Below are 24,585 nucleotides of genomic sequence, written 5' to 3'. Positions count from 1 at the left end.
CTGCACGAAGTCGGAGCCCGGTTTGCCCCGGGTGTGCACCTCGGGTGGGCACCTTGGTGCGCATGCCTTGCCTGGGCTGCGCACCAGGGCGGGCTCAAGATGGCACCCGCGTTCCTTTTTTTTCACTATCTTTCAAAACGGAAATTTTAAAATCTCATTTTTTTTTGCCTTTTTCTGGAAATTAGTGAAGGCAGCGCATCAAAGGTGCGCACCTCGCTGCCCACCACGGTGCGCAACGCCGGTGGGCACCCGGGAGTGCTTCGAAGTGTGCTCCAAGGTGCTGCGTGCACGTTGTCGGAGCCCGGTTTGCCCCGGGTGCGCACCTCGCGTGCACCTTCGTCGGGGTGGGCACCTTGGCTGGGTTTGCCCCGGCTGCGCTCCGAAGCGGGGTTATTGGAGCGCCGCCTCTTTTTTTGTCGGAGCGTTTGGTGGGGTTTCTCGCATTGGCTCTTCCGAGGCCCGGTTGCCACCCTGGCGTGCACGAAGTCGGAAGTAGGGTTAATTGCCCGGGTGCGCACCTTTGCCAGGGTGGGCACCTTACCTGGGCTGCGCACCAGGGCGGGCTCAAGATGGCACGCGCGTTCCGTTTTTTTCACTATCTTTCAAAACGGAAATTTTAAAATCTCCTTTTTTTTTTGCCTTTTCTGGAAATTAGTGAAGGCAGCGCATCAAAGGTGCGCACCTCGCTGCCCACCTTGGTGTGCTCTGAGGTGCGCACCCGGGAGCGCTACGAAGTGTGCTCCAAGGTGCGGCGTGCACGTTGTCGGAGCCCGGTTTGCCCCGGGTGCGCACCTCGCCTGCACCTTGGCCGGGGTGGGCACCTTGGCTGGGTTTGCCCAGGGTGCGCTCCGAAGCGGGGTTACTGGAGCGCCCCCTCTTTTTTTGTCAGAGCGTTTGGTGGGGTTTCTCGCATTGGCTCTTCCCAGGCCCGGTTGTTGGGTGCGCTCCCACCCTGGCGCGCGCGAAGTTGGAAGTTGGGTTAATTGCCCGGGCGCGCACCTTCGCCAGGGTGGGCACCTTGGTGCGCACACCTTGGCTGGGCTGCGCACCAGGGCGGGCTCAAGATGGCACCAGCATTCCCTTTTTCTCACTATCTTTCAAAACGGAAATTTTAAAATCTCGTTTTTTTTTTGCCTTTTATGGAAATTAGTGAAGGCATCGCATCAAAGGTGCGCACCTCGCTGCCCACCTTGGTGTGCTCCGAGGTGCCCACCACGGTGCGCAACGCCGGTGCGAACCCGGGAGCGCCCCGATGTGTGCTCCAAGGTGCGGCGTGCACGAAGTCGGACCCCGGTTTGCCCCGGGTGCGCACCTCGCGTGCACCTTGGTGCGCACACCTTGGCTGGGTTGCGCGGCCTGGTGGGCACCATGGTGCGCACCAAGGAGCGCTCCGAAGTGTGCTCCAAGGTGCGGCGTGCACGAAGTCGGAGCCCGGTTTGCCCCGGGTACGCACCTTCGCCGGGGTGGGCACCTCGGCTGGGTTGCGCGCCCTGGTGCGCACCAAGGAGCGCTCCGAAGTGTGCTCCAAGGTGCGGCGTGCACGAAGTCGGAGCCCCGTTTGCCCCGGGTGCGCACCTCGCGTGCACCTTCGGCGGGGTTGCGCGCCCTGGTGGGCACCATGGTGCGCACCAAGGAGCGCTCCGAAGTGTGCTCCAAGGTGCGGCGTGCACGAAGTCGGAGCCCGGTTTGCCCCGGGTGCGCACCTCGCGTGCACCTTCGGCGGGGTTGCGCGCCCTGGTGGGCACCATGGTGCGCACCAAGGAGCGCTCCGAAGTGTGCTCCAAGGTGCGGCGTGCACGAAGTCGGAGCCCGGTTTGCCCCGGGTGCGCACCTCGCGTGCACCTTCGCCGCGGTGGGCACCATGGCGTGCACGAAGTCGGAGCCCGGTTTGCCCCGGGTGCGCACCTCGCGTGCACCTTCGCCGGGGTGGGCACCTCGGCTGGGTTGCGCGCCCTGGTGCGCACCAAGGAGCGCTCCGAAGTGTGCTCCAAGGTGCGGCGTGCACGAAGTCGGAGCCCGGTTTGCCCCGGGTGCGCACCTCGCGTGCACCTTCGCCAGGGTGGGCACCTCGGTGCGCACACCTTCTCAATGTTTTCTTGCCTTTTCTGGAAATTGGTGAAGGCAGCGCATCAAAGGTGCGCACCTCGGTGTGCTCCGAGGTGCGAACCCGAGAGCGCTCCGAGGTGCCCACGAAGTCGAAAGTCGGGTTAATTGCATTGTTTTCCCCGGGTGCGCTCCGAGGTGCGCAACATCGGCGCGCACCAAGGAGGGCTCCGAAGTGTGCTCCAAGGTGCGCACGATGGCGTGCACCTCTGGTGCGCACGATTCGGAGCTCGGTTTGACCGGGGTGCGCACACCTTGGCTGGGTTGCGCACCTTTTGTGCGCTCCAAGGTGCGCACGAAGTCGGAGCTCGGTTTGCCCCGGGTGCGCACCTTCGCCAGGGTGCGCACCTTGATGCGCACGCCTTGGCTAGGCTGCGCACCTTGGTGGGCGCCATGGTGCGCACCTTTCGTGCGCTCCAAGGTGCGCACGAAGTCGGAGCTCGGTTTGCCCCGGGTGCGCACCTTGGTGGGCGCCATGGTGCACTCCGAGGTGCCCAAGATTGGTGCGCACCAAGGAGCGCTCCGAAGTGCGCTCCAAGGTGCGCGCGAAGTCGAAAGTTGGGTTAATTGTCCGGTTTGCCTCGGGTGCGCACCTTGCGTGCACCTTCGCCAGGGTGGGCGCCTTGGTGCGCACACCTTGGCTGGGCTGCGCACACCTTGGCACCCGCGTTTCCTTCATTTTAAATTTTTTTTTTTTACAATCTCTCAAGTGGGAAATTCTATAATCTCAACTTTTTTTGCCTTTTCAGGAAACTTTTGAATGGAGCGCATCATTGGTGCGCTCCGAAGTGTGCTCCAAAGCTCTCTCCAGCTGCGTGCACCTGCCCCGGCCGCGCACCCGGCCCCGCCCAGCTTCGCTCACCTGTCCCGGGCGTCTGGTGCGGAACCTTAGAGTAAGAAACATCACCGTGCACCTTGGCCAACGTGCGCGACTCGACCGAGCGCGCACTGGCCGAGGTGCACACCGATTTCACCTGGGTGCGCGCGCAGCACCTCGGGCGCACCGGGGTGCGCGCACAACGCCCGGGTTGCACCGTGGCCTGTGTGCTCGGGGCGCCTCGGGTGCGCGCTCGGTGTCGCCCCCGCGCGCGCGGTAGTGCGGGCAGCGCACCCCGGCCCGGCCCGGCCCCGACGAGAACGCAAACGGGCAAAAGGTTTATTCAAATAGCATTGCGATGCCCGGCGAAAAACTAAAAAAGGGTGCAACACCGGGACTTCCCGGGAGGTCACCCATCCCAGTACTACTCCGGCCCAAGCGCGCTTAACTGCGGAGTTCTGATGGGATCCGGTGCACTAACGCTGGTATGATCGCACCCGTTATGAGCTTGTCGCAGTGTGTACTTAGCAAACCGCGACCCACGTGCGAATCCACCCCGGCCACCCACCCCCGTCGAGGTGCACACCCTCCCTCGCGAAGTGCGCCCCGTTCGCCAAGTGTGAGCCCTGCCCGGGTGCGCGCACCTTGCTAGGGCGTCGGGTGTGCACCCGGCCCGGCCTACGTGCGTGCACCTGTAGGGGGCGTCGTGTGCGTGCAGTGTCCCGTCTGCAACGCGGTGCCCACACACCACCTCGGGCGCAACGACCTGCGCTCACATGTGGGCCGAGTGCACCTTGGTGCATGTTCGGGGCGCCTCGGGTGCACGCTCGATCTTGCCCCGGTGCACCAAGGCGCTCGGTTTGCCCCGGGTGCGCACTTGGTGCAAGGTGGGCACCCAAAATAGGGATCAAGCACCAAAACACAAGTTTCGGGATGCAAAATGGGACCCAAGGACCACAAATGCGTTCCAAGACCCATGATGGGTCCACGAGAACAAAAATGTGTTCCGAGACTTAATAAACAAATATTGGGTTTTAGGAGAAGAAACATGCTCTGATGCCCAAAACGAGAATCGACCCCGAAAAGGCCACAGGCCAAAAGTGGGATGCGAGACAAAAAAAAATGGGACCCGAGGACCAAAATTGGGTTCCCAGGTCGAAGACAGGGCAACCGGACAAGAAACGACCTCTAAGGCTCGAAATGAGTCCCGACGACTAAAACTTGACAAGAAGCACCCATCAGGCACCCAACTCGACACCCATGGGATGCCGACCCACCCGGGCTTCCACCTAGCACACCTTGGCACCCACCCACCCTCGCACCCAACCTCGCACCCAACTTAGCACCTTTGAACCCACATTGGCACTCACCCTGACCCTGGCACCTTGGAACCCACATTGGCACTCACCTTGACCCTGGCACCCACCTTTGCACTCACCTTGGGACCCACCCTGGCTCCCACCTCGGCACCCACCCAGACACCCACCTTGGTTCCTTGGCACCCACCTTGGATCCTTGGCACCCACCCCGACACCCACCTTGGCACGCAACTTGGCTACTTGCCACCCACCTTGGCTCCTTGACGCCCACCCCGACAACCACCCCGTGACCTACCCTGGCTAGGGTTGGTGCACACCCACCCTGGTGCCCACCTTGGCACCCACCCTATGACCCACCTTGGCACGCACCTTAGTACCCACCCCGTTACCCACCCTAGGACCCACCCCGTGACCCACCTTGGCCAGGGTGGGTGCCTTGGTGCGCACAACTTGCCTGGGCTGCACACCAGGGCGGGCTCAAGATGGCACCCGCGTTCCGTTTTTTTCACTATCTTTCAAAACGGAAATTTTAAAATCTCATTTTTTTCTTTTTTTTGCCTTTTCTGGAAATTAGTGAAGGCAGCGCATCAAAGGTGCGCAATGCTGGTGCGAACCCGGGAGCGCTCCGATGTGTGCTCCAAGGTGCGGCGTGCACGAAGTCCGAGCCCGGTTTGCCCCGGGTGCGCACCTCGCGTGCACCTTCGCCGGGGTGAGCACCTTGGCTGGGTTGCGCGCCCTGGTGCGTACCAAGGAGCGCTCTGAAGTGTGCTCCAAGGTGCGGCGTGCACGAAGTCGGAGCTCGGTTTGCCCCGGGTGTGCACCTCGGGTGCGCACCTCGCGTGCACCTTCGCTGCGGTGGGCACCTTGGCTGGGTTGCGCGCCTTGGTGGGCACCATGCAGTGCACGAAGTCGGAGCCCGGTTTGCCCCGGGCGCGCACCTCCGCCAGGGTGGGCACCTTGGTGCGCACAACTTGCCTGGGCTGCGCATCAGGAAGGGCTCAAGATGGCACCCGCGTTCCGTTTTTTTCACTATCTTTCAGAACGGAAATTTTAAAATATCGTTTTTTTTTGCCTTTTCTGGAAATTAGTGAAGGCAGCGCATCAAAGGTGCGCAACGCTGGTGCGAACCTGGGAGCGCTCCGATGTGTGCTCCAAGGTGCGGCGTGCACGAAGTCGGAGCCCGGTTTGCCTCGGGTGCGCCCTGGTGGGCACCATGGTGCGCACCAAGGAGCGCTCCGAAGTGTGCTCCAAGGTGCGGCCTGCACGAAGTCGGAGCCCGGTTTGCCCCGGGTGTGCACCTCGGGTGGGCACCTTGGTGCGCATGCCTTGCCTGGGCTGCGCACCAGGGCGGGCTCAAGATGGCACCCGCGTTCCTTTTTTTTCACTATCTTTCAAAACGGAAATTTTAAAATCTCATTTTTTTTTGCCTTTTTCTGGAAATTAGTGAAGGCAGCGCATCAAAGGTGCGCACCTCGCTGCCCACCACGGTGCGCAACGCCGGTGGGCACCCGGGAGTGCTTCGAAGTGTGCTCCAAGGTGCTGCGTGCACGTTGTCGGAGCCCGGTTTGCCCCGGGTGCGCACCTCGCGTGCACCTTCGTCGGGGTGGGCACCTTGGCTTGGTTTGCCCCGGCTGCGCTCCGAAGCGGGGTTATTGGAGCGCCGCCTCTTTTTTTGTCGGAGCGTTTGGTGGGGTTTCTCGCATTGGCTCTTCCGAGGCCCGGTTGCCACCCTGGCGCGCACGAAGTCGGAAGTAGGGTTAATTGCCCGGGTGCGCACCTTTGCCAGGGTGGCACCTTACCTGGGCTGCGCACCAGGGCGGGCTCAAGATGGCACGCGCGTTCCGTTTTTTTCACTATCTTTCAAAACGGAAATTTTAAAATCTCCTTTTTTTTTTGCCTTTTCTGGAAATTAGTGAAGGCAGCGCATCAAAGGTGCGCACCTCGCTGCCCACCTTGGTGTGCTCTGAGGTGCGCACCCGGGAGCGCTACGAAGTGTGCTCCAAGGTGCGGCGTGCACGTTGTCGGAGCCCGGTTTGCCCCGGGTGCGCACCTCGCCTGCACCTTGGCCGGGGTGGGCACCTTGGCTGGGTTTGCCCAGGGTGCGCTCCGAAGCGGGGTTACTGGAGCGCCCCCTCTTTTTTTGTTAGAGAGTTTGGTGGGGTTTCTCGCATTGGCTCTTCCCAGGCCCGGTTGTTGGGTGCGCTCCCACCCTGGCGCGCGCGAAGTTGGAAGTTGGGTTAATTGCCCGGGCGCGCACCTTCGCCAGGGTGGGCACCTTGGTGCGCAAACCTTGGCTGGGCTGCGCACCAGGGCGGGCTCAAGATGGCACCAGCATTCCCTTTTTCTCACTATCTTTCAAAACGGAAATTTTAAAATCTCGTTTTTTTTTTGCCTTTTATGGAAATTAGTGAAGGCATCGCATCAAAGGTGCGCACCTCGCTGCCCACCTTGGTGTGCTCCGAGGTGCCCACCACGGTGCGCAACGCCGGTGCGAACCCGGGAGCGCCCCGATGTGTGCTCCAAGGTGCGGCGTGCACGAAGTCGGACCCCGGTTTGCCCCGGGTGCGCACCTCGCGTGCACCTTGGTGCGCACACCTTGGCTGGGTTGCGCGGCCTGGTGGGCACCATGGTGCGCACCAAGGAGCGCTCCGAAGTGTGCTCCAAGGTGCGGCGTGCACGAAGTCGGAGCCCGGTTTGCCCCGGGTGCGCACCTTCGCCGCGGTGGGCACCATGGCGTGCACGAAGTCGGAGCCCGGTTTGCCCCGGGTGCGCACCTCGCGTGCACCTTCGCCGGGGTGGGCACCTCGGCTGGGTTGCGCGCCCTGGTGCGCACCAAGGAGCGCTCTGAAGTGTGCTCCAAGGTGCGGCGTGCACGAAGTCGGAGCCCGGTTTGCCCCGGGTGTGCACCTCGGGTGCGCACCTCGCGTGCACCTTCGCTGCGGTGGGCACCTTGGCTGGGTTGCGCGCCTTGGTGGGCACCATGCAGTGCACGAAGTCGGAGCCCGGATTGCCCCGGGCGCGCACCTCCGCCAGGGTGGGCACCTTGGTGCGCACAACTTGCCTGGGCTGCGCACCAGGAAGGGCTCAAGATGGCACCCGCGTTCCGTTTTTTTCACTATCTTTCAGAACGGAAATTTTAAAATCTCGTTTTTTTTTGCCTTTTCTTGAAATTAGTGAAGGCAGCGCATCAAAGGTGCGCAACGCTGGTGCGAACCTGGGAGCGCTCCGATGTGTGCTCCAAGGTGCGGCGTGCACGAAGTCGGACCCCGGTTTGCCCCGGGTGCGCACCTCGCGTGCACCTTGGTGCGCACACCTTGGCTGGGTTGCGCGGCCTGGTGGGCACCATGGTGCGCACCAAGGAGCGCTCCGAAGTGTGCTCCAAGGTGCGGCGTGCACGAAGTCGGAGCCCGGTTTGCCCCGGGTGCGCACCTCGCGTGCACCTTCGCCGCGGTGGGCACCATGGCGTGCACGAAGTCGGAGCCCGGTTTGCCCCGGGTGCGCACCTCGCGTGCACCTTCGCCGGGGTGGGCACCTTGGTGTGCAGACCTTGGCTGGGTTGCGCGCCCTGGTGGGCACCATGGTGCGCACCAAGGAGCGCTCCGAAGTGTGCTCCAAGGTGCGGCCTGCACGAAGTCGGAGCCCGGTTTGCCCCGGGTGTGCACCTCGGGTGGGCACCTTGGTGCGCATGCCTTGCCTGGGCTGCGCACCAGGGCGGGCTCAAGATGGCACCCGCGTTCCTTTTTTTTCACTATCTTTCAAAACGGAAATTTTAAAATCTCATTTTTTTTTGCCTTTTTCTGGAAATTAGTGAAGGCAGCGCATCAAAGGTGCGCACCTCGCTGCCCACCACGGTGCGCAACGCCGGTGGGCACCCGGGAGTGCTTCGAAGTGTGCTCCAAGGTGCTGCGTGCACGTTGTCGGAGCCCGGTTTGCCCCGGGTGCGCACCTCGCGTGCACCTTCGTCGGGGTGGGCACCTTGGCTGGGTTTGCCCCGGCTGCGCTCCGAAGCGGGGTTATTGGAGCGCCGCCTCTTTTTTTGTCGGAGCGTTTGGTGGGGTTTCTCGCATTGGCTCTTCCGAGGCCCGGTTGCCACCCTGGCGCGCACGAAGTCGGAAGTAGGGTTAATTGCCCGGGTGCGCACCTTTGCCAGGGTGGGCACCTTACCTGGGCTGCGCACCAGGGCGGGCTCAAGATGGCACGCGCGTTCCGTTTTTTTCACTATCTTTCAAAACGGAAATTTTAAAATCTCCTTTTTTTTTTGCCTTTTCTGGAAATTAGTGAAGGCAGCGCATCAAAGGTGCGCACCTCGCTGCCCACCTTGGTGTGCTCTGAGGTGCGCACCCGGGAGCGCTACGAAGTGTGCTCCAAGGTGCGGCGTGCACGTTGTCGGAGCCCGGTTTGCCCCGGGTGCGCACCTCGCCTGCACCTTGGCCGGGGTGGGCACCTTGGCTGGGTTTGCCCAGGGTGCGCTCCGAAGCGGGGTTACTGGAGCGCCCCCTCTTTTTTTGTCAGAGCGTTTGGTGGGGTTTCTCGCATTGGCTCTTCCCAGGCCCGGTTGTTGGGTGCGCTCCCACCCTGGCGCGCGCGAAGTTGGAAGTTGGATTAATTGCCCGGGCGCGCACCTTCGCCAGGGTGGGCACCTTGGTGCGCACACCTTGGCTGGGCTGCGCACCAGGGCGGGCTCAAGATGGCACCAGCATTCCCTTTTTCTCACTATCTTTCAAAACGGAAATTTTAAAATCTCGTTTTTTTTTTGCCTTTTATGGAAATTAGTGAAGGCATCGCATCAAAGGTGCGCACCTCGCTGCCCACCTTGGTGTGCTCCGAGGTGCCCACCACGGTGCGCAACGCCGGTGCGAACCCGGGAGCGCCCCGATGTGTGCTCCAAGGTGCGGCGTGCACGAAGTCGGACCCCGGTTTGCCCCGGGTGCGCACCTCGCGTGCACCTTGGTGCGCACACCTTGGCTGGGTTGCGCGGCCTGGTGGGCACCATGGTGCGCACCAAGGAGCGCTCCGAAGTGTGCTCCAAGGTGCGGCGTGCACGAAGTCGGAGCCCGGTTTGCCCCGGGTACGCACCTCGCGTGCACCTTCGCCGGGGTGGGCACCTCGGCTGGGTTGCGCGCCCTGGTGCGCACCAAGGAGCGCTCCGAAGTGTGCTCCAAGGTGCGGCGTGCACGAAGTCGGAGCCCGGTTTGCCCCGGGTGCGCACCTTCGCCGCGGTGCGCACCATGGCGTGCACGAAGTCGGAGCCCGGTTTGCCCCGGGTGCGCACCTCGCGTGCACCTTCGGCGGGGTTGCGCGCCCTGGTGGGCACCATGGTGCGCACCAAGGAGCGCTCCGAAGTGTGCTCCAAGGTGCGGCGTGCACGAAGTCGGAGCCCGGTTTGCCCCGGGTGCGCACCTCGCGTGCACCTTCGGCGGGGTTGCGCGCCCTGGTGGGCACCATGGTGCGCACCAAGGAGCGCTCCGAAGTGTGCTCCAAGGTGCGGCGTGCACGAAGTCGGAGCCCGGTTTGCCCCGGGTGCGCACCTCGCGTGCACCTTCGCCGCGGTGGGCACCATGGCGTGCACGAAGTCGGAGCCCGGTTTGCCCCGGGTGCGCACCTCGCGTGCACCTTCGCCGGGGTGGGCACCTCGGCTGGGTTGCGCGCCCTGGTGCGCACCAAGGAGCGCTCCGAAGTGTGCTCCAAGGTGCGGCGTGCACGAAGTCGGAGCCCGGTTTGCCCCGGGTGCGCACCTCGCGTGCACCTTCGCCAGGGTGGGCACCTCGGTGCGCACACCTTCTCAATGTTTTCTTGCCTTTTCTGGAAATTGGTGAAGGCAGCGCATCAAAGGTGCGCACCTCGGTGTGCTCCGAGGTGCGAACCCGAGAGCGCTCCGAGGTGCCCACGAAGTCGAAAGTCGGGTTAATTGCATTGTTTTCCCCGGGTGCGCTCCGAGGTGCGCAACATCGGCGCGCACCAAGGAGGGCTCCGAAGTGTGCTCCAAGGTGCGCACGATGGCGTGCACCTCTGGTGCGCACGATTCGGAGCTCGGTTTGACCGGGGTGCGCACACCTTGGCTGGGTTGCGCACCTTTTGTGCGCTCCAAGGTGCGCACGAAGTCGGAGCTCGGTTTGCCCCGGGTGCGCACCTTCGCCAGGGTGCGCACCTTGATGCGCACGCCTTGGCTGGGCTGCGCACCTTGGTGGGCGCCATGGTGCGCACCTTTCGTGCGCTCCAAGGTGCGCACGAAGTCGGAGCTCGGTTTGCCCCGGGTGCGCACCTTGGTGGGCGCCATGGTGCACTCCGAGGTGCCCAAGATTGGTGCGCACCAAGGAGCGCTCCGAAGTGCGCTCCAAGGTGCGCGCGAAGTCGAAAGTTGGGTTAATTGTCCGGTTTGCCTCGGGTGCGCACCTTGCGTGCACCTTCGCCAGGGTGGGCGCCTTGGTGCGCACACCTTGGTTGGGCTGCGCACACCTTGGCACCCGCGTTTCCTTCATTTTAAATTTTTTTTTTTTACAATCTCTCAAGTGGGAAATTCTATAATCTCAACTTTTTTTGCCTTTTCAGGAAACTTTTGAATGGAGCGCATCATTGGTGCGCTCCGAAGTGTGCTCCAAAGCTCTCTCCAGCTGCGTGCACCTGCCCCGGCCGCGCACCCGGCCCCGCCCAGCTTCGCTCACCTGTCCCGGGCGTCTGGTGCGGAACCTTAGAGTAAGAAACATCACCGTGCACCTTGGCCAACGTGCGCGACTCGACCGAGCGCGCACTGGCCGAGGTGCACACCGATTTCACCTGGGTGCGCGCGCAGCACCTCGGGCGCACCGGGGTGCGCGCACAACGCCCGGGTTGCACCGTGGCCTGTGTGCTCGGGGTGCCTCGGGTGCGCGCTCGGTGTCGCCCCCGCGCGCGCGGTAGTGCGGGCAGCGCACCCCGGCCCGGCCCGGCCCCGACGAGAACGCAAACGGGCAAAAGGTTTATTCAAATAGCATTGCGACGCCCGGCGAAAAACTAAAAAAGGGTGCAACACCGGGACTTCCCGGGAGGTCACCCATCCCAGTACTACTCCGGCCCAAGCGCGCTTAACTGCGGAGTTCTGATGGGATCCGGTGCACTAATGCTGGTATGATCGCACCCGTTATGAGCTTGTCGCAGTGTGTACTTAGCAAACCGCGACCCACGTGCGAATCCACCCCGGCCACCCACCCCCGTCGAGGTGCACACCCTCCCTCGCGAAGTGCGCCCCGTTCGCCAAGTGTGAGCCCTGCCCGGGTGCGCGCACCTTGCTAGGGCGTCGGGTGTGCACCCGGCCCGGCCTACGTGCGTGCACCTGGAGGGGGCGTCGTGTGCGTGCAGTGTCCCGTCTGCAACGCGGTGCCCACACACCACCTCGGGCGCAACGAGCTGCGCTCACATGTGGGCCGAGTGCACCTTGGTGCATGTTCGGGGCGCCTCGGGTGCACGCTCGATCTTGCCCCGGTGCACCAAGGCGCTCGGTTTGCCCCGGGTGCGCACTTGGTGCAAGGTGGGCACCCAAAATAGGGATCAAGCACCAAAACACAAGTTTCGGGATGCAAAATGGGACCCAAGGACCACAAATGCGTTCCAAGACCCATGATGGGTCCACGAGAACAAAAATGTGTTCCGAGACTTAATAAACAAATATTGGGTTTTAGGAGAAGAAACATGCTCTGATGCCCAAAACGAGAATCGACCCCGAAAAGGCCACAGGCCAAAAGTGGGATGCGAGACAAAAAAAAATGGGACCCGAGGACCAAAATTGGGTTCCCAGGTCGAAGACAGGGCAACCGGACAAGAAACGACCTCTAAGGCTCGAAATGAGTCCCGACGACTAAAACTTGACAAGAAGCACCCATCAGGCACCCAACTCGACACCCATGGGATGCCGACCCACCCGGGCTTCCACCTAGCACACCTTGGCACCCACCCACCCTCGCACCCAACCTCGCACCCAACTTAGCACCTTTGAACCCACATTGGCACTCACCCTGACCCTGGCACCTTGGAACCCACATTGGCACTCACCTTGACCCTGGCACCCACCTTTGCACTCACCTTGGGACCCACCCTGGCTCCCACCTCGGCACCCACCCAGACACCCACCTTGGTTCCTTGGCACCCACCTTGGATCCTTGGCACCCACCCCGACACCCACCTTGGCACGCAACTTGGCTACTTGCCACCCACCTTGGCTCCTTGACGCCCACCCCGACAACCACCCCGTGACCTACCCTGGCTAGGGTTGGTGCACACCCACCCTGGTGCCCACCTTGGCACCCACCCTATGACCCACCTTGGCACGCACCTTAGTACCCACCCCGTTACCCACCCTAGGACCCACCCCGTGACCCACCTTGGCCAGGGTGGGTGCACCCACCCTGGTGCCCACCTTGGCACCCACCCATCCTAGCACCCAGCCTGTGACCGGGCTTGGAACCCAACCTTGCACCCGCACCCGTCTTGGCCAGTGTGGGTGCGCACCCATCCTGGCACCCACGTTGTGACACACCCTTTAACCCACGCACCCTAGCACCCACGTTGGCACCCACCTTGGAACCCAACCTAGCAACTTGGCACCCACCCCGTGACCCACCTTGGCATCCACCATAGCAGTCGCCGACTTGGCACCCACCTCGGCACCCACCTTGACACTTGTGGACCCACCTTGCCACTCACCCTAGCATCGACCCATCCTAGCACCCACCCTGGCACCTTTGCACCCTAGCACTCACCCATCCTAGCACCTAACCTGTGACCCACCTTGACACTCACCCTCGCACCCACCTTGGAACCCAACCTAGCACCCACCCACCCTGACACCAACCCTAGCACCTACCCACCCTTGCACCCACCCTGTGACCCATCTTGGCACCCACCCATCCTACCACTCAACCTATCACCCACCTTCTCACCCACCTTGGCATCCACCTTAGCACCCACCCACACTGGCACCTTGGCACCCACCTCGGGCAAGGTGGGTGCACACCCACCCTGGCACCCAATTTAGAACCCACCGAGCATGTTACCCACCTTGGCACCCACATTGCAGCCCACCCTAGTACCCACCCTATGACCCACATTGGCATCCACACCCTAGCACCCAGGCACCTCGACACCCGCCTTGACACCCACCCTAGCACTGAACCTGTGACCCACCTTGGAACTCACCCTAGAACCCACCCACCCTGTGAACCACCTTGGCATCCACCTTAGCACCCACCCACCTTGGCACCCACTCTAGCACTCACCCATCCTAACACCCAACTTGTTACCCACCTTGGCACCCGCCCTCGCGTCCACCTTGAAACCCACCCTAGCACCCACCCACGCAGGAGCCCACCTTGGCACCCAACCTAACACCCACGCATCCTGGCACCCAACTTGTGACCCACCTTGGAACCCACCCTAGTACCCACCTTTGAACCCACTATATCACCAACCCACCTTGGCACCCACCCTATGACCCTCTTTGGAATCCACCCTAGCACGCACCCACCCTGGCACCCACCATGGAGCGCACCCTAGCACCCACCCACCTCGGCACGCACCTCAACACCCACCTTGGTGTGCGCACTGCGCCAACCTCTCAAAGACCCTATGTGGTGCGCTCCAAAGTGTACACCTTTGGTGCGCTCCAAGGTGCGCACCTTTGGTGCACACCGAGGTGCACACCAAAGTGTGCACCGAGGTGAGCACCAAAGTGCACTCCAGGGTGCACACCAAGGCGTGCACCTTTGGTGCGGTCAATGCAAACGAATTCGGAAGTTGGGGTCGATGTCCTAATCGCTGCTGCAGACTACACGTATGAGAATCGGACAAATAGCTTTATATAGGGGAGGTGTTGCGTTTGATGGGTCGACTCCCCTGGTTGTGTGCACTGCACCAACTTCAAAGACCCTGTCTTGTTTAAGAAGTCAAAAGTTGGGGTGGATGTCCTAATCATTGCTGCAGTCTACGCATGTATGAGAATCAGACAAATAGCTTATATAGGGGAGGTGTTGCATTCGGTGGGTTGACTCCCCTGGTTGTGCGCACTGCGCCAACCTCAAAGACCCCGCATAGCAGAAGAAGTCGGAAGTCGGATTTTGGTGAGCACCAAGGCGTGCACCTTTGGTGCGGTCAACGCAGACGAATTCAGAAGTTGGGGTGGATGTCCTAATCGTTGTTGCAGGCTACACATGTATGAGAATCAGACAAATAGCTTATATAGGGGAGGTGTTGGGTTTGATGGGTCAACTCCCTTGGTTGTGCGCATTACGCCAACCTCAAAGACCTTGTTTTCGTTAAGAAGTCAAAAGTTGGGGTCAATGTCCTAATGGCTCCTGCAGGCTACACATGTATGAGAATCGGACAAATAGCTTATATAGGGGAGGTGTTGGGTTTGATGGGTCGACTCCCCTGGTTGTGCGCATTACGTCAACCTCAAAGACCTTGTTTTCGTTAAGAAGTCAAAAGTTGGGGTCGATGTCCTAATTGCTCCTGTAGACTACACATGTATGAGAATCAGACAAATAGCTTATATAGGGGAGGTGTTGGGTTTGATGGGTTGACTCCCCTAGTTGTTCGCATTACACCAACCTCAAAGACCTTGTTTTCGTTTAGAAGCCGAAAGTTGGGGTCGATGTCCTAATTGCTCCTGCAGGCTACGCATGTATGAGAATCAGACAAATAGCTTATATAGGGGAGGTGTTGGGTTTGATGGGTCGACTCCCCTGGTTGTGCGCATTGCGCCAACCTCAAAGACCCTGCATTGCGGATGAAGTCGAAAGTCAGAGTTTGGTGTGCTACAAGGTGTGGTCGAAGGTGCTCACCTAGGTGTGCACCTTTGGAGCACAGGAAAAGTGCCCTCCAAAAGTGCGCACCTTTGGAGTGCACAAAAGTGCCCTCCAAAAGTGCGCACCTTTGGAGCGCAGAAAAGTGCCCTCCAAAAAGTGCCCTCCAAAAGTGCGCACCTTTGGAGCGCAGAAAAGTGCCCTCCAAAAAGTGCCCTCCAAAAGTGCGCACCTTTGGAGCGCAGAAAAGTGCCCTCCAAAAAGTGCCCTCCAAAAGTGCGCACCTTTGGAGCGCAGAAAAGTGCCCTCCAAAAAGTGCCCTCCAAAAGTGCGCACCTTTGGAGCGCAGAAAAGTGCCCTCCAAAAAGTGCCCTCCAAAAGTGCGCACCTTTGGAGCGCAGAAAAGTGCCCTCCAAAAAGTGCCCTCCAAAAGTGCGCACCTTTGGAGCGCAGAAAAGTGCCCTCCAAAAAGTGCCCTCCAAAAGTGCGCACCTTTGGAGCGCAGAAAAGTGCCCTCCAAAAAGTGCCCTCCAAAAGTGCGCACCTTTGGAGCGCAGAAAAGTGCCCTCCAAAAAGTGCCCTCCAAAAGTGCGCACCTTTGGAGCGCAGAAAAGTGCCCTCCAAAAAGTGCCCTCCAAAAGTGCGCACCTTTGGAGCGCAGAAAAGTGCCCTCCAAAAGTGCGCACTTTTGGTGCGCACCAAGGCGCTGGTTCGGTCGTTGCAGGCGAGTTCGGAAGTTGGGGTCGATGTCCTGAGCGGAGGTGCAAACTACACAGGTGTCGGAATCGGACAAATAGCTTATATAGGGGAGGTGTATGCTTCGATGGGTCGACTCCCCAGGTTGAGCGCACCGCGCCAACCTCAAAGACCCTACGGTATGGATGAAGTCGGAAGTTGGGTCCGATGACCGATTCGATTAGTAGGTATGCTCATGAGGTCGGAATTTGGGTCCGATGACCTGCCATGTGCAGGAAGGCGAATGTTGACACTGTGCGTTGCAAGGTGCACACCAAGGCGCTGGTGCGGTCTTTTTAGTCGAGTTCGGAAGTTGGGGTCGATGTCCTGATCGGAGGTGCAAGCTACACAGGTGTGGGAATCGGACAAATAGCTTATATAGGGGAGGTGTATGCTTCGTTGGGTCGACTCCCCGGGTTGAGCGCACCGCGCCAACCTCAAAGACCCTACGGTATGGATGAAGTCGGAAGTTGGGTCCGATGACCGATTCGATATGTAGGCATACTCGCGAGGTCGGAATTTGGGTCCGATGACCTGCCACGTGCAGGAAGGCGAATGTTGGCACTGTGCGTTGCAAGGTGCGCACCAAGGCGCTGGTTCGGTCGTTGGAGGCGAGTTCGGAAGTTGGGGTCGATGTCTTGATCGGAGGTGCAAACTACACAGGTGTGGGAATCGGACAAATAGCTTATATAGGGGAGGTGTATGCTTCGTTGGGTCGACTCCCCGGGTTGAGCGCACCGCGCCAACCTCAAAGACCCTACGGTATGGATGAAGTCGGAAGTTGGGTCCGATGACCGATTCGATATGTAGGCATACTCGCGAGGTCGGAATTTGGGTCCGATGACCTGCCATGTGCAGGAAGGCGAATGTTGGGACTGTGCGTCGCAAGGTGCGCACCAAGGCGCTGGTGCCGTCGTTGCAGTCGAGTTCGGAAGTTGGGGTCGATGTCCTGGTCAGAGGTGCAAACTACACAGGTGTGGGAATCGGACAAATAGCTTATATAGGGGAGGTGTATGCTTCGATGGGTCGACTCCCTGGGTTGAGCGCACCGCGCCAACCTCAAAGACCCTACAGTATGGATGAAGTCGGAAGTTGGGTCCGATGACCGATTCGATACGTAGGCATATTGGCGAGGTCTGAATTTGTGTCCGATGACCTGCCATGCGCAGGAAGGCGGAATTTGGGTCCGATGACCGAGTTGATGGCGTGCCATGCGCAGAAAGGCGGAATTTGGGTCCGATGACCGAGTTGATGTTGATGGCCCGCCATGCACAGGAAGGCGGAATTTGGGTCCGATGACCGATTTGAAGGCGTGCCATACGCAAAAAGGCGGAGTTTGGGTCCGATGACCGAGTTGATATTGATGGCCCGCCATGCGCAGGAAGGCGGAATTTGGGTCCGATGACCTGACATACGCATGGAGTCCGACTCGGGGGCCGATGTTCGATTCGATGACTTGCATTGTGGGTAAAGTCGGAAGTTGTGGTCTTTGACCCGATTCGATGACCAGACTTCGGCTGCTTGAGAATCGGACAAATAACTTATATAGGGGAGGTAGTGTTCTCGAGCATCCTCCCCCCATGCCCGTTTATGTCGATTGATGCTGGTGCTCGACTGGTTGGAGCGCTCGGATGCAAAAATCTTGCACCAGGATTTATCGATTGTGATGGACACGGCAAGTCTCCTGATTGCTATGCAGGAGCTCATCGTGAATCTCTATGCGGCCTTGGTATGGACTCGACCTGCGGAATGGTTCGGCAATGGTAGTCGCTCCAACACGTCCTTGCAATGGCCACAGAGGTGATTCGACTAGAGCTCCAGTCTAGCTTTTGGGTTGCTTGGCGGACTGGTATAGCCGCGATCGAGTTCCGGCCATGAACGTTTTAGATAGCTCTTGGGCTTTCTGGGACGGAAGTCGGAAGTTTGGGCTGTTGTCCGATTTGATGACCATTCTTCGGATGTGTGAGAATCGGACAAATAACTTATATAGGGGACTGTGTTGTCTCACGCAGCCCCCTCCGTGCCCCTCTATCTCGACCGATGTTGGTGCTTGAAAGGGTTGGGATCGCTCGGATTTATAAACGTGCACCACCATTTGTCGAGTGTGAGGGACGCGGCAGGTCTCCTAAATGCTATGCGGGCGCTCTCTGAGAATCTCTATCCGGCCTCGACACAGACTAGTCTTGCTGAATGGTTTGGCACTGGTAGTCGATCCAACACGTCGTTGTTGTGGCCGCCTAGGCGATTCGATTCGAGCCCCCGTCTAGCTTTTGGGTTGCTTGGCGGATTTTGCCCTATCCGCAAGTGAGCTCGGTCCCTAAACGTTCGAGAAACCCGATTGCTATGCGCCGACTCTCTTTCTTGCGAGCCTCCATCTAGCTTTTGGGTCTCTACGGAACGGAAGTCGGAATCTGGGACCGTTGTTTGATTCGACGAGGCAGACTACGGTTGTGCGAGAATCGGACAAATAACTTATATAGGGGAGGTGTTGACTGGAGCATTCTCCCCCGTGCCCCTCTAACTCGACCAATGCTGGCGCTCGAACGGTGGTAGCGCTCGGATTTTCATTGAGCGCCAGCATTGGTCGATTTAGAGGGGCATGCGAGATTCCCGAATGCTATGCGAGGGCTCTAACGGAAATGTCTATTGGTTTCGGTATGGATGCAATTGCGAGTGGTTCGGCAAAGGTAGTCGTTCCGATGCGTCCATGTCGTGGCCAAATCGATAATTCGATTTGAGCCCTCGTATAGCATTTGGGTCTCTCGATGTGATTCCGCATTCCAGTCCCTTTGGGCACTGCTTGAGCCGCATCCCAGGGGGTTCCCTTCCCAATAATCTGCCTCGCAACCCGATTGCTATGCGGTGAGGCTCCTCGGCCGCCTCGGAACTATCTGTGTATCAGACGCATCGCGGGATAAGGGGTTGGCAACGGTAGTCGCCCCAAGCGCGTCCGATGCTTGGACCATTCCGAGGCGGCCCTGAAGCCTCTTCCGTCTAGCCGTTGGGTCCTTCTCGCCGCATCCCTCGCCTCGCACCCCGATTGCTATGCGGTGAGGCTCCTCGGCCGCCTCGGAACTATCTGTGTATCGGACGCGTCGCGGGATAAGGGGTTGTCACTGGTAGTCGCCCCAAGCGCGTCCGATGCTTGGACCATTCCGAGGCGGCCCTGAAGCCTCTTCCGTCTAGCCGTTGGGTCCTTCTCGCCGCATCCCTCGCCTCGCACCCCGATTGCTATGCGGTGAGGCTCCTCGGCCGCCTCGGAACTATCTGTGTATCGGACGCGTCGCGGGATAAGGGGTTGTCATTGGTAGTCGCCCCAAGCGCGTCCGATGCTTGGACCATTCCGAGGCGGCCCTGAAGCCTCTTCCGTCTAGCCGTTGGGTCCTTCTCGCCGCATCCCTCGCCTCGCACCCCGATTGCTATGCGGTGAGGCTCCTCGGCCGCCTCGGAACTATCTGTGTATCGGACGCGTCGCGGGATAAGGGGTTGTCACTGGTAGTCGCCCCAAGCGCGTCCGATGCTTGGACCATTCCGAGGCGGCCCTGAAGCCTCTTCCGTCTAGCCGTTGGGTCCTTCTCGCCGCATCCCTCGCCTCGCACCCCGATTGCTATGCGGTGAGGCTCCTCGGCCGCCTCGGAACTATCTGTGTATCGGACGCGTCGCGGGATAAGGGGTTGTCACTGGTAGTCGCCCCAAGCGCGTTCGATGCTTGGACCATTCCGAGGCGGCCCTGAAGCCTCTTCCGTCTAGCCGTTGGGTCCTTCTCGCCGCATCCCTCGCCTCGCACCCCGATTGCTATGCGGTGAGGCTCCTCGGCCGCCTTGGAACTATCTGTGTATCGGACGCGTCGCGGGATAAGGGGTTGTCACTGGTAGTCGCCCCAAGCGCGTCCGATGCTTGGACCATTCCGAGGCGGACCCGAAGCCTCTTCCGTCTAGCCGTTGGGTCCTTCTCGCCGCATCCTTCGCCTCGCACCCCGATTGCTATGCGGTGAGGCTCCTCGGCCGCCTCGGAACTATCTGTGTATCGGACGCGTCGCGGGATAAGGGGTTGTCACTGGTAGTCGCCCCAAGCGCGTCCGATGCTTGGACCATTCCGAGGCGGACCCGAAGCCTCTTCCGTCTAGCCGTTGGGTCCTTCTCGCCGCATCCCTCGCCTCGCACCCCGATTGCTATGCGGTGAGGCTCCTCGGCCGCCTTGGAACTATCTGTGTATCGGACGCGTCGCGGGATAAGGGGTTGTCACTGGTAGTCGCCCCAAGCGCGTCCGATGCTTGGACCATTCCGAGGCGGACCCGAAGCCTCTTCCGTCTAGCCGTTGGGTCCTTCTCGCCGCATCCCTCGCCTCGCACCCCGATTGCTATGCGGTGAGGCTCCTCGGCCGCCTTGGAACTATCTGTGTATCGGACGCGTCGCGGGATAAGGGGTTGTCACTGGTAGTCGCCCCAAGCGCGTCCGATGCTTGGACCATTCCGAGGCGGACCCGAAGCCTCTTCCGTCTAGCCGTTGGGTCCTTCTCGCCGCATCCCTCGCCTCGCACCCCGATTGCTATGCGGTGAGGCTCCTCGGCCGCCTTGGAACTATCTGTGTATCGGACGCGTCGCGGGATAAGGGGTTGTCACTGGTAGTCGCCCCAAGCGCGTCCGATGCTTGGACCATTCCGAGGCGGCCCCGAAGCCTCTTCCGTCTAGCCGTTGGGTCCTTCTCGCCGCATCCCTCGCCTCGCACCCCGATTGCTATGCGGTGAGGCTCCTCGGCCGCCTTGGAACTATCTGTGTATCGGACGCGTCGCGGGATAAGGGGTTGTCACTGGTAGTCGCCCCAAGCGCGTCCGATGCTTGGACCATTCCGAGGCGGCCCCGAAGCCTCTTCCGTGTAGCCGTTGGGTCCTTCTCGCCGCATCCCTCGCCTCGCACCCCGATTGCTATGCGGTGAGGCTCCTCGGCCGCCTTGGAACTATCTGTGTATCGGACGCGTCGCGGGATAAGGGGTTGTCACTGGTAGTCGCCCCAAGCGCGTCCGATGCTTGGACCATTCCGAGGCGGACCTGAAGCCTCTTCCCTCTAGCCGTTGGGGCTTTCTCGCCGCATCCCTCGCCTCGCACCCTGATTGCTATGCTGTGAGGCTCCTCGGCCGCCTTGGAACTATCTGTGTATCGGACGCATCGCGGGATAAGGGGTTGGCAGTGGTAGTCGCCCCAAGCGCATCCGATGCTTGGACCATTCCGAGGCGGCCCTGCAGCCTCTTCCGTCTAGCCGTTGGGGCCATCTCGCCGCATCCCCCACCTCGCACCACGATTGCTATGCGGTGAGGCTCCTTGGCCGCCTCGGAACTATCTGTGTATCGGACGCATCGCGGGATAAGGGGTTGTCACTGGTAGTCGCCCCAAGCGCGTCCGATGCTTGGACTATTCCGAGGCGGCCCTGCAGCCTCTTCCGTCTAGCCGTTGGGGCCATCTCGCTGCATCCCCCACCTCCTCGGCCGCCTCGGAACTATCTGTGTATCGGACGCATCGCGGGATAAGGGGTTGGCAGTGGTAGTCGCCCCAAGCGCGTCCGATGCTTGGACTATTCCGAGGCAGCCCTGCAGCCTCTTCCGTCTAGCCTTTGGGGCCATCTCGCCGCATCCCTCGCCTCGCACCCCGATTGCTATGCGGTGAGGCTCCTCGGCCGCCTGGGAACTATCTTCGTATCGGACGCATCGCGGGATAAGGGGTTGTCACTGGTAGTCGCCCCAAGCGCGTCCGATGCTTGGACTATTCCGAGGCGGCCCTGTGGCCTCTTCCGTCTAGCCGTTGGGGCCATCTCGCCGCATCCCCCACCTCGCACCCCGATTGCTATGCGGTGAGGCTCTTCGGCCGCCTTGGAACTATCTTCGTATCGGACGCATCGCGGGATAAGGGGTTGTCACTGGTAGTGGCCCCAAGCGCGTCCGATGCTTGGACTATTCCGAGGCGGCCCTGCAGCCTCTTCCGTCTAGCCGTTGGGGCCATCTCGCCGCATCCCCCACCTCGCACCCCGATTGCTATGCGGTGAGGCTCCTCGGCCGCCTTGGAACTATCTTCGTATCGGACGCATCGCGGGATAAGGGGTTGTCACTGGTAGTCGCCCCAAGCGCGTCCGATGCTTGGACTATTCCGACGCGGCCCTGTGGCCTCTTCCGTCTAGCCGTTGGGGCCATCTCGCCGCATCCCCCACCTCGCACCCCGATTGCTATGCGGTGAGGCTCCTCGGCCGCCTTGGAACCATCTTCGTATCGGACGCATCGCGGGATAGGGGGCTGTCACTGGTAGTCGCCCCAAGCGTGTCCGATGCTTGGACCATTCCTAGGCGGCCCTGAAGCCTCTTCCGTCTAGCCGTTGGGGCCTTCCCGCCCCATCCCTCGCCTCGCACCCCCGATTGCTATGCGGTGAGGCTCCTCGGCCGCCTTGGAACCATCTGTGTATCGGACGCATCGCGGGATAAGGGGTTGGCACTGGCAGTCGCCCCAAGCGCGTCCGATGCTTGGACCATTCCGAGGTGGCCCTGAAGCCTCTTCCGTCTAGCCGTTGGGGCCTTCCCGCCCCATCCCTCGCCTCGCACCCCGATTGATATGCGGTGAGGCTCCTCGGCCGCCTTGGAACTATCTGTGTATCGGACGCATCGCGGGATAAGGGGTTGGCACTGGTAGTCGTCCCAATCGCATCCGATGCTTGGACCATTCCGAGGCGGCCCTGCAGCCTCTTCCGTTTAGCCGTCGGGGCCTTCCCGCCGCATCCCTCGCCTCGCATCCCGATTCCTATGCGGTGAGTCTTCTCGGCCGCCGCGGAACTATACCTGTTATTGCTACTGCATCCTTCGGCTGGTAACCTCCTCTGCCGCCTTGGAACGTTCTCTTTGTCGGACGCGTCGCGGGATAAGGGGTTGGCACTGGTAGTCGCCCCAAGCGCGCCCGATGCATAGACCGCTCCGAGTCGACCTTGCTTTCAGCCTCTCACATGCATAGACCTCTCTGAGTCGACCCTGCAGCCTCTCACGTTTAGCCTTTGGAATCTCGCCTCACAACATGATTGCTATCCTTGATGCATCCCTTGCCTCGAGCCCTGATTGCTTTCTTGGCTGCATCCCTCCTCTCCTCACAGCCCGGTTGTCATCACTGCTTCATCCGTCGCTTCATGCATTCTGGCTGCTGGGCCCTTCCCACCGCACACCTCGATTGCTATCTCTTCTGCATCACACACCCCGATTGCTATCTCTGCTACATCCCTCGGCTCTCACTTCTGCATCCTTCGCCTCACACCTCGATTGCTATCAATGCTGCATCCGTAACCTCACACCCCGATTGCTATGCGGGGAGGCTCCTTGGCCGCCTTGGAAATTTCTGTGTGTCGGACGCACCGCGGGATAAGGGGTTGGCACTGGTAGTCGCCCCAAGTGCGCCCGATTCTTAGACCGCTTCGAGGTGACCTCGTAGCCTCTTTCGTCCAGGCTTCCTGCCTTCAACGCCCTTTTTACACCTCGATTGCTATGCGCGGGCTCGTTGGCGTCTATCACCTCTCTGCGAAGAGTGGCACGATGATTGTTGGGGTAAATCGTAGCAGTCCGATCTCTGGCCTTGGGCCATTGTGAGGGCTGATCGATTTCCTGTGCGCATCTCGTGTTCGCCCAGTAACAGACTCGACGACTTGTAATCGGTCTTGTTCCCGATTGTTCCTGGAGGTAGTCTTCGGAACTCTTGGATTTGACCTGTCACTCGAACTGTCCTCTTCCGAGGATGCTTGTGTGTGTGTGCTTGTGCCATTTCCTTGGCGGTATTAACGAGATATTAAAGAGCGGAGTGAGCGCCTCGCCCAGCTATGTTTGGGGCTCTCACTCCCTTACCCGGTGTGCGACCGCTTTGCACGTAGGTTGCGGAGCATCGCGACTCTTTCGATGTTTGGCGGTTGTCTTCCGGTGATGCGTTGGTCCCGAAGTGCACGTTACTAGCATTTCTGCCATTGTTCTCGATCTTTGGCACGTTCCTTCGTTGCAATTGGATATATATCTCCGTTTATACGCGCAGGCTTCTCCCGCCTATTCAGCGCTGTCCCACTCTCAGCACTCTCGTGGTCTCCTTGGCTTCTCTCTCCCGTGAGCGAGCTCTCTTCTCGAGTCTTTTCCATGTCCCATGGAGGTTGCCTTGCGAAATTCGGGCACACAAACGTGACCGGATAAGAGCGGAATTGCCTATGAGGAGAAGCTCACCTTAGGGAGCAGCAATGCCGAGTGTTTCGACAGAGGGTAGAGGGGGCGTTGTTTGGGCGGTTGCACAAAAGAGTGCTACGTTTGCACTGAAGGTTGCTTCTTCGTCTCCGACGAACTCTTCGAGGCAAAAAAGCTTGTTTACGGGGTCGAGGTGGGACTGTTCGTGCGAGTTGCGCCACCAAAAGTGCGTAGGGGGCATATACCTGGGAAATGGATGTCTCTGAGTGGCCTTACTCGGTCGCGTGCACGGTGCATTCTCTAACGGCAGGACTGTCGCGAGCATGTGCGGTTCGGATGTTTTCGGGTAAAGGGTTCCGTACGGGATGTTCTTCCCAGGCTCCTGTGAACCGAGACTCTGCATCGTCATGCTCCGGCTCCCGTGGGTGCTTCATGCCTCGTCGAGCTGTTTGTCGTGGACGATTAAGGCCGAGGCCTTCCTTCGAGAGGGGAATTGTTCAGGCTGGTCGAGGCGGGATTGTTCGTGCGGGGTGCACCACCAAAAGTGCGTAGGGGGCATATGCCTGGGAAATGGATGTCTCTGAGTGGCCTTACTCGGTCGCGTGCACGGTGCACAGTCTCACGGCATGACTGTCGCGAGCATCGACGGTGCGGTGGTTT

General features: G+C 60.4%; 2 non-coding genes across 2 annotated transcripts; both read right to left on the bottom strand.

The window, feature by feature from the left end:
* Nucleotides 1–3,300: 3,300 nt before the first annotated feature.
* Nucleotides 3,301–3,419, bottom strand: LOC131864758 (5S ribosomal RNA). The gene has a single exon (XR_009363521.1). It is a non-coding gene; the product is annotated as a 5S ribosomal RNA (ribosomal RNA).
* A 7,817-nt stretch (nucleotides 3,420–11,236) lies between these two features.
* Nucleotides 11,237–11,355, bottom strand: LOC131864773 (5S ribosomal RNA). The gene has a single exon (XR_009363536.1). It is a non-coding gene; the product is annotated as a 5S ribosomal RNA (ribosomal RNA).
* Nucleotides 11,356–24,585: the final 13,230 nt, after the last annotated feature.

The sequence above is a fragment of the Cryptomeria japonica genome, unplaced genomic scaffold, assembly GCF_030272615.1.
Source record: "Cryptomeria japonica unplaced genomic scaffold, Sugi_1.0 HiC_scaffold_91, whole genome shotgun sequence".
In the NCBI taxonomy this organism is placed as follows: domain Eukaryota; kingdom Viridiplantae; phylum Streptophyta; class Pinopsida; order Cupressales; family Cupressaceae; genus Cryptomeria; species Cryptomeria japonica.
Note: the sequence above shows the minus strand (reverse complement) of the source record. Positions and strands in the feature narration are given on the sequence as shown.